The sequence below is a fragment of the Haliotis rufescens genome, unplaced genomic scaffold, assembly GCF_023055435.1.
Source record: "Haliotis rufescens isolate VD_foot unplaced genomic scaffold, xgHalRufe1.0.p SCAF_134, whole genome shotgun sequence".
NCBI lineage: Eukaryota > Metazoa > Mollusca > Gastropoda > Lepetellida > Haliotidae > Haliotis > Haliotis rufescens.
In genome coordinates, this window is record NW_025963818.1 from 127,367 (window position 1) to 142,001 (window position 14,635).

Genomic DNA, 14,635 nt, shown 5'->3' on the forward strand with positions numbered 1-14,635 from the left:
TGCGAGTTTTTTTGTATTTTATTATCAGTTACAGTATCACTTGTTATGTCAACGTTATCGTTTTTCAGAGTGTAAACCCCCTGGATGCCACAGCGACACATATGTTCTTCAGCAACCAATACTTGCCGTAAAGGCGACTGAACTTGTTGTATAGGCGACTAACGGGATCAGCTGGTCAGGCTCGCTGACTTGGTTGATGCATGTCATCGATCCCAATTGTGTGGATCGATGCTTATGATATCACACACTGGATTGTCTGAACCAGATTCGATTATTAACAGACCGCCGTCATACAGCTGGAATATTGCTGAGTGCGGCGTTAAACCACAAACCAACCACATAATAATACAGATAGCATGGCCACATTCACCCCTCAAGTGGCCCCAGTGGCCACAAGGTACATTATGTTCCTCGTTATAAAAGCATCAGATGGCTCTAGGCCTTTTTAATCTGAAGCCGGAATGAGTGGTGTACAAGTCGTATATTAAAACTTCACAGGAATATTTCGACAATCTGTTGAACAATTCGATGAAAGTAAAACATCTTAATGCAGTGTTATGCATTCACCATGTTTTAATGCTTCGTCACTCCAAAACTTGACATGGCAAACTCAAGACAATTATTTTTTATCAGTTGAGCAATATGTCGTTAAAATCACTTTGATATGTATTTGCTTTCTGTTCATATTATATTTGATTAATGAAATATGAAGCATTAATGTCACGGAGTTAGCTTACCAAGGAATAACAAGAAACAGTTACAGATTCAATTTCTGATTGTATTCACTTATAATTTATTTTGTGGTGTATTTTACAGAATGTTGAGTTTATTTTAGTTCCATGGCGAGCTGATCGTTCATATAGCTTCTCCTAATAAAATATGTTCATAGTGTTTTGAACAGAATTTGCCTGACGTTCAACTATATTCAAGGTTTGTTGGTTGGCTGGTTTGTTGTTTAACGCCGCAGTCAGCAATACTCCAGCTATATGACGGTGGTCTGTATAAATAATCGAATCTTGACCAGACAATCCAGTGATTGATATCATGATCATCCATCCACGCAATTGGGATCGATGACATGTATCAACCAAGTCAGCGAGCCTGACAACCGGATCCCGTTAGTCGCCTTTTACGACAGGCATAGTCACCTTTTTCAGCAAGCATAGTTACTGAGTTATCAAATTCCCTAATGCAGAATCACTTGTTTTATGAACTCTTGATCAACTGATTAGTAGTAACCTTCAATTTCTTGCTGCAGTTGACATAATGTGTAGATTGTTGACTTAATGTTGTGCATACTCAATGACTTATCAAATTCCACTGTGCAGAATCACAGTCTTCTATTATGATATTTCCTTCACTTTTTTGGCAGTTACTATAATCTTTGGAGGCTTTGAGTTTTCAATGACAAAGTGTGTGTGTGTGACGTCGGTTTGTAAATAATACAGCCTGGAGGAGACATTCCGCTGAATGATGACTGATATCATGAGCATCACTCTACGTAATTGGTTGGCTGGTTGGTTGGTTGGTTGTTTAACGCCGCACTCAGCAATATTCCAGCTATATAAAGGTGATCTGAAATAATCGAGTCTGGACCAAACAATCCAGTGATTAATATCATGAGCATCAATCCACGTAATTGGGATTGATGTCGTGCATCAACAAAGTCAGCGAGCCTGACCACCCGATCCCGTTAGTCGGCTTTTACGACAAGCATGGGTTGCTGAAGACCTATTCTACCCCGGAATCTTCACGGGTTCTACGTAATTGGGATACGATGAATTGCATCAACCTTGTCAGTGAGCGTGACCACCCGATCGTAGAGAAAGTGACATTATGAGTAACGATCCGTCGGTTTTTTTTTTAAAGGCAATCAACCAACCCAACTGGTCGCCTCGTACTGCCAGCACAGCGTGATTGGGGCCAATGATAACCCAGACATTCCCAACTGGTCGCCTCGTACTGCCAGCACAGCGTGCTTAGGACCAATGATAACCCAGACATTCCCAACTGGTCGCCTCGTACTGCCAGCACAGCGTGCTTAGGACCAATGATAACCCAGCATTTCCCAACTGGTCGCCTCGTACTGCCAGCACAGCATGCTTGGGGCCAATGATAACCCAGACATTCCCAACTGGTCGCCTCGGAATGCCAGCACAGCGTGCTTAAGACCAATGATAACCAAGACATTCCGAACTGGTCGCCTCGTACTGGCAGCACAGCGTGCTTAGGACCAATGATAGCCCAGCCTTTCCCAACTGGTCGCCTCGTACTGCCAGCAAAGCGTGCTTGGGGCCTATGATAACCCAGACATTCCCAACTGGTCGCCTCGTACTGCCAGCACAGCGTGCTTAGGACCAATGATAACAAAGACATTCCGAACTGGTCACCTCGTACTTGCAGCACTGCGTGCTTAGGACCAATGATAACCCAGCCTTTCCCAAAGGGTCGCCTCGTACTGCCAGCACAGCATGCTTGGGGCCAATGATAACCCAGACATTCCCTACTGGTCGCCTCGTACTGCCAGCACAGCGTGCTTAGGATCAATGATAACCAAGACATTCCGAACTGGTCGCCTCGTACTGGCAGCACAGCGTGCTGAGGACTGATAACCCAACCTTTCCCAACCGGTCGCCTCGTACTGCCAGCACAGCGTGCTTAGGACCGATGATAACCCAGACTTTCCCAATTATGTCGTCTCTTTCTAAAACCAAGTTCTACTCTTACTCCTCACGCGTGACCACCCTGAAGACGACGAATGATTTTTTTTTTCCCAACATGGCCACTAGCAGCCATATTTGATTCCATGACGCCTTGCGGCTCCACATAACAAAATGACCATCCCGTCCCCCATGTTTTAGGCATCAGGCTATTTAAGTTTTGAGAAGAAGATTTATTATGTATGTTTTTAAATCAAAGATGGCTCCCTGGACGCAATATCGAAATTCCAAGGTGAGGTGAATTGGTTATAATAAAGGTAATAGGCAACTTATAAGGTTGATGTACTCACATTAAGTACTATACAGCTTGACTTGTGCATCAATCCTAAAGCAATACAGAACATATACACTTGAAATATAAAACCTGCTCGCGCATAAATATTTAAGCACACACAATGTGACATTATTGATCTTACATTTCGTGTAGAAACAATGAAAGGTTTGGCAATGAAAAAAAACCTATGTTGATCTTTTAGATCCTGAATAGCCGAAGGCAAACTGTTTACTTGTGCAGGTACAAAGTAAAATGAAACTGAACCGTTTTCGAGTTTTGTTTGTTTGTTGCGTAACACCGCACTCAGCAATATACCAGCTATATGACGGCGGTCTGTAAACCTGGACCAGACAATCCAGTGATTGATCTGAGCATCGATATACGCAATTGGGATACGATGACATTCAGCAACCAAGTCAGCAAGCCTGATCACCCGTTCCCGTTTGTCGCCTGTTTGGCCAAGCAGTGGTTGCTTTAGACCTATCATCACCCGGATATTCATGGGTTTTATGAGTTATGTTCCAGAAATCAAATCTACCTAAATTTGAACGAAGTCGAGCTTTTCTTTAAAAGGATTTAACGAAGTGGGAATCACAGCTCTTTGGAAAGTGGTGTGTTTGCGCCTAAAATTAACAAAAACAATATGAATACAGATGATTCATTCGGGTCATATTTGTTGTTACATGTCACACGATGTTTCAGTTCTATGTTTTCCCCGTATACATTGGCGCACAAAATAAAACAGGCGAACCTTGATGCCAAACGTCACACCCAGCAAAACTCATGCCATGAGACATCGGTATGTACTCGTAAATAAAAAGAACAAAAACCCGTTTCATAATAACACACATTGTACCCATTTCGGAAATCGAACCCTTTGTCATCGGTGTGACGAGCGAACGCTTTAACCACTAGGCTACCCGACCGCCCTCATGATAATGATAAATCTCTGCCAAAAGCAGAATCGATTTACAATTCCATGAATCGCGTGGTGTGCTCTCTGAATTATCAACAACTCAGAACAAACAGCATTCGTCATCTGTATCCTAATCTGTGGCTGACAATTATAGTAAGCTTGTGTGACTTGTCTGCATGCATGTCCACAGTCGCTATGCAGATAATGTGCTATGTGTCTTGTGTTTCAGATGTGATGATGCTACAGTTATTCGTAAAAGGTGAGTGTAAACTTAAGTTGGTTGGTTTGTTGTTTTACGCCGTATCCAGCAATAGTTCAGCAATATCTAGTGATCAATATCACGAGCATCGATCCACGCAATTGTGATCGATGACATGCATCAACCAAGTCAGCGAGCCTCACCATCCGATCCCGTTAGTTGCCTTTTACGACAAGCATAGTTGCCGGGTCAAGCATTGGTTGCTGAAGACCTACTCTAACCCGGATCTTCACTAGTAAAGTGTTCCGAAGGAGAACTATTTTGAAATACAACTAGATTTTAAACCATTAGCTCTTCGTCTCCATGAAAATTCCATGTAAAAAACACAGATCAGTGTGACACCTGACAGTTTCAGGAATGTTCCTGTGCAATTTTTTTCAGTTTTATATGAAATGCTATTGGAGTTGAAAGCATTCGTAAGTCCTCTGCAAACCTCCATACGTAAATGGCTTGACAACAAACAGTAAAAGAAGAGGAATAAAAGCTGAGAAATATTTCCGTGCACATCCTTAATGTTGCGAAATCACAAAGCCAAGTTGAGACAAACCTGACCTGTGCTCATTTTGTGACGACCGCCTCCGTGGTCTAGAGGTAGAGCGTCCGCCTGGAGAGCGGAAGGTCCGGGGTTCCATCCCCGACCGCGTCATACCAAAAGACGTTAAAAGATGGTACTTGGCATTAAGGGGCTAAAACAAGGACTGTTCGGCTCGGAGTCAGTGTACTGTGTCTGAGTTGGGTCTTCATGTTAAACTGCGGCATGGTATCTCAGTGTGCTAGCACAATACATCGGCATCAGTCAAGACTAGTAGAAACAGCCACACACACACGTGCATGCTCGTCACGTGCATGCTTTCACCTCACCTGATTTTGTGAAACTGATACTGAATCCTTACTTCATGTATATTGGGATTGTGAACATGTCAAATAGTTTTGGAAGCTGAATGTTTTCTGAATGCAAAATGTTCAAAACAATTTACATTTACCAAATGCTCTGTTTTTCTTGGGTACAAATCTAACATTGTGTTAACCACATCATAGTGTCATGCAAAAAAATATATACACTTTTCTAGTATTAAGAAAAATAAATTGTATCTTGAAAGGTTTATATTATTATATATGTCGGATAGAGAAACCATTTGCACAAAAAAAACAATGCAATAAGACAGTTTGAAAGAAAATGGCAAAAAAAATGGCAAATGAATTGTCTAGTTAATACGTCTCTATTTTTTTAACATGAACAATTTCATATAATGTCATGTAAGGATTTAACTTCACAATTAGTCAATAAACACGGCAAATGTAGCCTGCCCGTTTCACCATTTGTAAACATCGGTGGACACATGTAGCCAACATAAATTTGCAGTCTGCTGTATAGGTATGTAACCTACACCTAATAAGTATACCACATGACGTGCTACTCTATGTATAACTCTGTAATATCATGTACTGAATTGAATAAAAAAGGTCGAGACGTACATGTAACAAAATAAACGTCAATCCAAAAACACTTTGTATCTAAGATCATTTCCTTCACACCCGCGTCCAAGTTGCGGAGCATGCTTCAACAGATAAAGGGGGAAAGATCCAAATCTGGAGTTCACCATCTCAAAGATGGTAATACACTTGTAACTACTAAATCCGAAATTGCCAACAAACTTGGCGACACATTGGCAAAACGTTCCTCATCATCAAACTATAATCCTCAATTTCAGAGGTTTCAAAAACAGCAGGAAAGGAAAAAAAGTCAATTTTAACTTATCCCTCTACATATATCTGATTACTGTGTGGTGGACGCTCTGGAGACTGATATGAGGTTATTAAAAATTGGATGTATAATTTGATATCGTTTGACGTCTGTAAAATGTTCACGACTGATTGTTTTGTTCACCTAAATTTGTGAGAATTGATCCTCCTGATGAGGGCCGTAAGAGGCGACTAACGGGATCGGGTGGCGTTGACGTGTTCGATGCATGTCATCGATCCCAATGAGTGGATCGATTCACATGATGTCAATCACTGGATTGTCTGATCAAGACTGACCGCCGCCATATAGCTGGAATATTGCTGAGTGCGGCGTTAAACAACAGATAAACAAACAAACAAACAACGAAGGCCGAGATGACACCTCTCAGGGAGTTGAACCAAATAATTTGGAATATATTTTTTTACAACAGGGTACAATGTTCAAGGCCTCAGTAAATCTTTAAAACAGATTTAGGGTAGACATGGAGAGAGCAATTCCGTATTTCGACTTGTACCATATGTTCTCGTAGGGGTTATTTCAGCTGAACAATTGACTTGCCTTTGCATGTGTTTGTGACGGGTGCAACCGATGGGGCATGATGCGCTAACCTTTTTGCAAACACGGGGTATCATCGCTATTCATAGTGATTCCTAAACCTGGCTCTTGATAAAGTCGGAATCGAACAAGCGACTCTGATTTTAGCTGAGAAATTCTGGTGGCAATGTGAATCGATTTTTCGCTTTTATTTGCAGCTGGGGAGACCGATATGGCCACATTTGCAAGAATTTAAAATCAACGTAAGACCTAACATGAGCACCTCGATCATAATGAAAAATACAATGTTCGGTTATGTATATACAGGATTGTCCTATTCCTTTGAAATTGCTGGAATGTGCGTCTGGTTCTCTACACAGAAGAAACCAGTCCACAGGGCGGAGGAAGCCTGCAAATATATGAATGGAAAGTTGGTCCAGCTTGACGACCAAGAGGTGTTCGAGATAACCACGGACAAGATTCTCAAGACCAAGCATCAATTCTGGGTTGGTCTGACCTTAGGTAGGGAGGGAGAAAAAGAGTACGTACATTTCATTGTTTATATCTAAGTTTGTTTCTTGTTTAACGTGGAACTAAGCAATATTCTAGCTATACGACAAGGGTCTGGAAATAATCGAATCTGGACCAGAAAATCCAGTGATTGACATCATGAGCATCGATCCACGCAGTTGGGATGCGATGACAGTGCCCCTGACCACCCGACCCCGTTAGTCGCCGACGAGCGTAGTCGCCTTTTACGGCAAGCATGGGTTGCAGAAGACCTATTCTACCCGGGATCTTCACTGCTTTAGAAGTTGAAAAGCACAGGCCGATAAATCAGGGGCAAAACTCAGTCCTCATAGCAATTCAAATTTAGAATCGGTTGCCAGGCAACATGCTAGTCCGGGGTCGCGATTGATGACTTCGTTGACTGGGTACATAGTATATGAATATTTAGGCATTCAGTTATCAAGTTTAGGATCAAGGAATATTGCACAAAAGGATTTTAGCGCTGCAGGGCTAAAGAGATAATGTCATGTTGTAAGCTGGAATCAACTTCCTGTTCAGGTTTTACAACATAATTTTGACTAAAAATACTTCCTGTTTTGATATACCGTGCAGACACATGCGGATTTCCGTCATCACCAAATATCATGCTTGCACAGGAAATAAATCGTAAGGAAGATTATCTACAAACCAGTTACCCAGAACGACAGTTGTTGCTCTTGCTTCGCCATGTTCGTCCCATGGGTGACGCTATATCATGCCTCAAGTAGTGGATTCGTTTATTTATTTGTTTGTTGTTTAACGCCGCACATTGGCACAGTAAACATATGTAATAATGTAGAAAGTGAAACTGTTTTGTCTTTAAAGTCGGCCTCCATCACAGTAAACAAATGTAATAATGTAGAAAGTGAAACTGTTTTGTCTTTAAAGTCGGCCTCCGTCACAGTAAACAAATGTAATAATGTAGGAAGTGAAACTGTTTTGTCTTTAAAGTCGGCCTCCATTAACCATTCAAAATAAACAAATCCAATCAACTGACGTCAAGAAGAAGTTTGGACTAGAGTTACCAGATGATCATGTCTCTTAACTAATAAACTAGCCTGGCAATAAATGTAGCTTAACGAGAATGATTTTGTCACTTTGTATTATGCAATCCAGTGATTGACATCATGAGCATCGATCTACGCACTTGGGATCGATGGCATGTATCAACCAAGTCAGCGCGCCTGACCACCTGATCCCTTTAGTCGCCTTTTACGACAAGCATGGTCGCCTCCCTCATTGTGAGTAACCCGCCAGCAAACCGAAAGTGAGACGAACTTGACAGTCCCCACAGCATGCTTAATCGGTTAAATAGTGAATGAATAATACCTTTCACAGTAAAGGCATATCATCACTGTACATGGATCCTTCTACCAATGCATCCTTTCAGCTTTCAGATGGGGCAACAACGCTTCGACCAACAAAACAAACTGGCTACCCAAGGAGCCGAATTATACTGGTGGCTGTGTGCGCCTGTGTCGAACATATGGAGAAAGGCAATTCGAAAGACATGGTTTGGCCGATCAATCATGTAAAGAAAAATACCATTTCATTTGCCAGAAACGGTATGAATTTGGTAAGCGGGACATTTACTGTATTTCCTCGCCATCTTGAGCAGCGTTGGCGTTGATCACATTTGATTTCAGATAATGATCATGATGTTTAAACACTGGATCGTCTGGTCAGTCACAGGCCGTCATCATATAGCTGGACTATTGCGGAGTGTATCGTTAAACAACAGACAAGTCAATAATCCTGGAATTATAAAACATGTTCTTCTGAAATCACTTGACAGACGCCACATATGCATAAAAGTGGCATGCGTGTGTATTCTGTAAATGTGTATACACGTCAATGGCTATAAGTAGTCCAATACTTCGTCATTAACGACACACAGCATGATACCCTAATAGATTAAGTTTGGCTTTGCAGAATATTCAACATAGATCGTTATCACCATAAGAACACTGAATATTTTTTATTTATTACATGTTAAACAAATAAATAAAACACGTACAATTTGAATAGATGTAAGCAGCATGCAAATGAAAGGACAAGGTCATTGGGGATGTATATACTCATTGTAAGAGAATAACCAGTTTAGATTATACTCCGAAACAGATTCCATTTGGCGTAAAGGGCAAAATAGCTGTCAAAATTATTTGAGTGGAGACCGAATTATTGATTGCCAGGTGCGTGTGCTTAGTTCTCAATTCGGAAATTACAAACTGGAACAGTTTATGAATCTCTCATTTCCTAACCTGTATATTATATATGTTTTTTTGAGCCATAAACGAAAATTGAAGATTAAAGATTGATATGCATTGTAGGAATTGAGTGACTTGTTATACCCCGACCTAAAAGAGCGGAGTTGTATAGTCATACTAATGAATTCCGCCTGTCCTTCCGCCCTTCTGAGGGCATTTTGTTGGGCGACCTAAAACTCAAAGCTATATATATATATATATATACTTTTCAAACTTTGTGAACACTTTCTATTCCAATGGGAATATTTGGATTTTGGATAGCTGCAACTATGTTTCACTCAGAACTGTTTCACTTAAACAATTGTGCGACTTATAACTTGAAAACTACTGCGTTGATTCTTTTCAAATTTAGAATTTGTTTTTGAAACTAATAGAAGAGGTCCTGTGCAAAAATTAATTTCGGTCTGTGGAATTTCTGAGAAAAAATGATGTTTTACATGTTTTGAACTTAGTAATTCGTGCGACCTCTAACTTAAGAACTACTGCACAGATTGCTTTCAATTTAAAGAAACAATTTATGTTCTAAAAGGAGGGATGCAGGCGTTTTAGTGACCTAGCTCACCTTTTGTCTTGTTTCATATTTGCCAATTAGTCCTCGAAAACTATTCAGCAAGATTTTGAATTTCAATGATGTGGGCAAATCTTTGTCTGCTTACCCTTTAAACTGTTTCCTACTGCGGCATGGTTCTAATTGTATACTGTTGAAACACTACATTCACGGGCATCTGCAGGGTGATATGTTCTGCGGATAACATAGGGACAAATATTCTGTTTCATACCCATGATCGTAGATTTCAGGAAAGTGGTAAACATCTAATTTTTTCATCATTTCGGACGTTCCTCCACGTCATGCTGACACGCTGTGATGTAACTAATATAGCTGATAGGGGCGTTGAACCAAACTCTGTCACCTTAAGTAGAATAGGTCTTCAGCAACCCATGCTTGCCGTAAAAAAGGCGACTATGCTTGTCGTAAGAAGTGACCAACGGGATCGGGTGGTCAGGCTCGCGGACTTGCTTGACGCTTGTCATCGTATCCCAATTGTGTGGATCGATGTTCATGATGTCAATCACTGGACTGTCTGGTCCAGACTCGACTGTTTACAGACCACCGTCATATATCTGGAATATTGCTGAGTGCGGCGTTAAACAACAAACAAACAAAACAGTCTCCTTAATTTACATTTTGAATTATTTTAGGTGAGTTTAGCATCGCAAGGGGAACACAGCAGGCTGCCAATGAATCCCATCACTGTCCCTTGACGTCAGTTCGTCTTGATGGTAGTCGACTGAGGTGCGCTGAAGCTAGCATTAGGAAACCGACATGTGTGGGGTTTGTCTACAACAAAACGATGTCTTCCTGCACGATGTTCACGGTGTCTCAAAGCTGTCTTGATAACAGGACAGGAATCGCAGTCACGGCCGTAGAACGACAGTGTTCCTGGAACGCAGAAACCTGACTGATACATGTATATATTACACTGCAGGAGTAGTCCATCGATGTGGGTTGTGTTCGTATTAGATGATGACTCTTTACTGGGAGAAACCATCCGAAACGTAACTGAAGAATATATGTTGTGTCAAATAATGTGTGTTTTAACTGTTGCTGAGCGATTTCAATTAATCCATAAGATATGGCACGTATTGATGCTTAGATAGTGATATAATGGGTTTTCAGCAACCAACGTTCGTCGAAAGAGACCCGTGAAGATCCGGGGTGGAATAAGTCTTCAGCAACCCATGCTTGCCATAAAAGGCAACTATGCCTGTCGTAAAAGGCAACTAACGGGATCAGATGGTCAGGCTCGCTGACTTGGTTGATGCATGTCATTGATCCCAATTGCTAGGATCGATACTCATGATATCAATCACTGGGTTGTCTGGTCTAGACTTGATTATTTACAGACCGCTGTCATGTAATTGGAATATTGCTGAGTGCGGCGTAAAACAACAAACCAACCAACCGACCGAAAGAGGAGACTTACGGGATCGGGTGGCTGGTCTTCGTTGATGCATTTCGTGGTATGCAACCTTCGTAGATCAACGCTCATGATACGAATCACTGACATGTCTGATTCAATTTCCATTATTTACAAGCAACCCCCATGTAGCTGGAGTAATGTTGAGTGTGGCGTTAAACAACAAACAACATTTAGCATAGCAAATTTATTATTCACACGTGGTTTTAACAATACAGATTATACGCAAAAGACTTGTTGATATTAATTACGCTTTATTATATGACCGTGTATTTTATTGTTTGACAATGATTGTAACTGTGTTGCATTGTTTCTCTGGAATTCGGTAGACGCTCGTTGCATTGTGTTTCGACAGTTATCTGTCGTCACGAAGCTACTATATTAAGATGCTAGTGTGGTGTGAAAACTCCCGGTCCAGTATACCACGGACGGTGATGGTATGTTATGGATACTTCATAAATAGTCCAGTGCCCATGGACTGGTGAAGGCACTTTACAGTGGCTGGGTAGGTTGTATTTTAGGGGACAAGAACGCGTTTACGATCCCTCACGCACTTTATCGCTTTGGAACCAGCTTCCATGTGAGGATCGCTCATCATCCCTGATTCCCCAGCCCATTTTGGAAGCTTGACCTCTGTCGCCCGCTGGGTGAATATATATTATTATCACTAACTTTTATTCTCACCATAGTATTTTTGTATCTGATACTGATCTCTGCCATCACAATATACTATCACTATATTGTGTAATGCCATTGTGATTGCTGTGCAGTAATTTGAATTGATTTGTAAACCTTGTTAATTTTTTGTAATATATTTATTGATTGTACACCACGTGTTGTGTGTTTGTTGGTTTCACACAAGGTTATTTTAAGTACAGATTTCTTTGTTAACATATGGTTTAAATTTTGGAACTTAACAGCTTTAAAGATTAGATTTCGTAAAACCAACTTGTAAATATCCACGTTAGAATAATTTTTAAGCAACCCCAGCTTGCCCTGAAAGGCGTCCATGCTTGTCGTAAGAGGCGACTAACAGAATCAGGTGGTGAGACTGACTAATCGAGTGAATCAATGCTCATGATGTCAATCACTAGAATATTTACTGACTGACGTCATGCAGCTGGAATATTGCAGAGAACGACGTTAAACAACAAGCAAACAAACGTAAAACCAATGATTTGAAGTTCATGTTTTGTTTGAAAAACAGAAACACTAAAACCGTTAGCAAAGCGTTCATAAAATGTATTGAGAGAGTTAACTTATTAATAACGTTTAAATGTCTCGGAGGGGAATCACATTGATGCATGATTTTTAAAAAAAAGATCATACTCATCTTTTTGTGTTTTTCACCTCAACCTCAATTAGCAGAAGAGCGGGGAGGCGACCTAATGTTTGTTACAAAAACTGGTTAACACTGACATATTGAGGTTTAGAACACTGAAAAGTGATGTATGGCACTATTGGGTGAGAGTGTGGGTTGGCATCCCGCACGGATCTCGAGAACAAAAGTACTGTATTGTAATTGTAATCCCAAACTTAACAAAATGTTACATTGTCACACCTTTCAATGTCCTTGTATGTACGGCAAACTAAATTACCTTCAGTGCATGCAGAGGGACCGGGAAAGTCTTCTCATGAAGAGGCCATTTGAACACATGTTGATATTATTTGGTGAATTCAATGGGCTCAATATATACAGTACTAATGTAGATAAAAGGGGCAAAATCCAAAGTGATATATTTCTATAACTTTATAAATCAACCCACCATCCCCCGATACTAATAAAGCCCTTGGCTAAAACACGATCAAATAAAAGCAACACAACCCTTCATATCTTGTCAATAAATCTCTGCTGGAAGCAGAGTCAAATGGACGATTTTGATTCTATCATGAGCATGTGTCTGTAGATCACTATCAAATAGTGATGATACCAGGAGTGATCATCCGAAACAAACAGAGGGAGATATATGGCCCAAGTCAAAATAGAATTGCATCGGACATGGTATTTGTCAATGCTGCATCAAATCTTGAATTTCCTCCACACGTCTACACGTTTTTGAAAGCTTTACTGAAGCCTTGAATGTTGTAACCTTGACCAAACAAGTATTCAGAAGGAGTCGTTTGATTTTGTTTGAAATTGTGTTGGAAAGACATTGCTCGATTGCACTTCCAAAGTTGGGATATGTTGGCACGAAAGATCTGCTGGAAAATGCTCGACATCAAGTTATCTTGTGGAGAGTTTTCTGTCACTCTGAACTGTATAGAGCTAAGTATGAAACAGACAATGCGGTCGACCTCATTGGTCTTCTTTATTTCTGGTTCACTTCAGTATATCAGTCGTGGGCATTGGTTGTTTGATGGCTATAAGACGTATAAGATCATTGATATACCTGAAGCTTAAATTAAACTTCTTGATCAAAATATCTTGTTTTCAATATGACTCCGCAAATAACAGAAATATGAGAACAAAAGCTTATGAATATATGTATCTTAAATAAACGGTTACAGTCTTGAGTGGGCGATATCTTGATGCCTTGACGGTCGCCCGACAACTGGACGAGAAGGCAACTGGCTGTCAAAGGGTGTCTCGGTTCACCATCGGTCTTCACTTCCGACTGTGGAGCAGCCTAAACGTACGTTTGATCAGCTGGACTATTCCTGCTTGTTAGCAACCAGAGTCCTGGTGCATTAGGAAAAACGTTTTCCTCGTGGAATACGCTGCACCTTCACCAGCCTTCACATGATATGAGCGAGGTGTGTTGACATAACATTTGGTATCCAATTTTCTCCTTGTCTCACTCATACATCATGCGTATTTGAGGCATTCCTTGGATGTGGTTACCTGTCATAGTAATGCATAGTAATGCCTTAGATTCAGTTTTAGAATCCACCAATACTTTCACAACTGGTGATTGCTGGGTAAGTCAGTCCTGGGACGTCTAAATCCCTTGAAAGGTTGGTTGGTTGGTTGGTTTGTTGTTTAACGCCGTACTCAGCAATATTCCAGCTATATGACGGCGGTCTGTAAATAATCGAGTCTGGACCAGACAATCCAGTGATCAATATCATGAGCATCTATCCACGCAATTTGGATCGATGACATGCATCAACCAAGTCAGTGAGCCTGACCACCTGATCCCGTTAGTCGCCTTTGTGTCACCTTTTACGGCAAGCATGGGTTGCTGAAGACCTATTCTACCCCGGAATCTTCACGGGGCCCCTTGAAGGAGAAGATCCAATGTCACTTAATGGATCTTTGTGCACTGAATGGATCTGTGTGATAAGCAAGTGGAGGCCAATCGGAATTATCGCCACTCTGCTTATCCCTAAGCATGTGTACAGACATTAGCTTGTTGATATAAGGATGAGAAGTTATATGTTCAGTGTTGCACT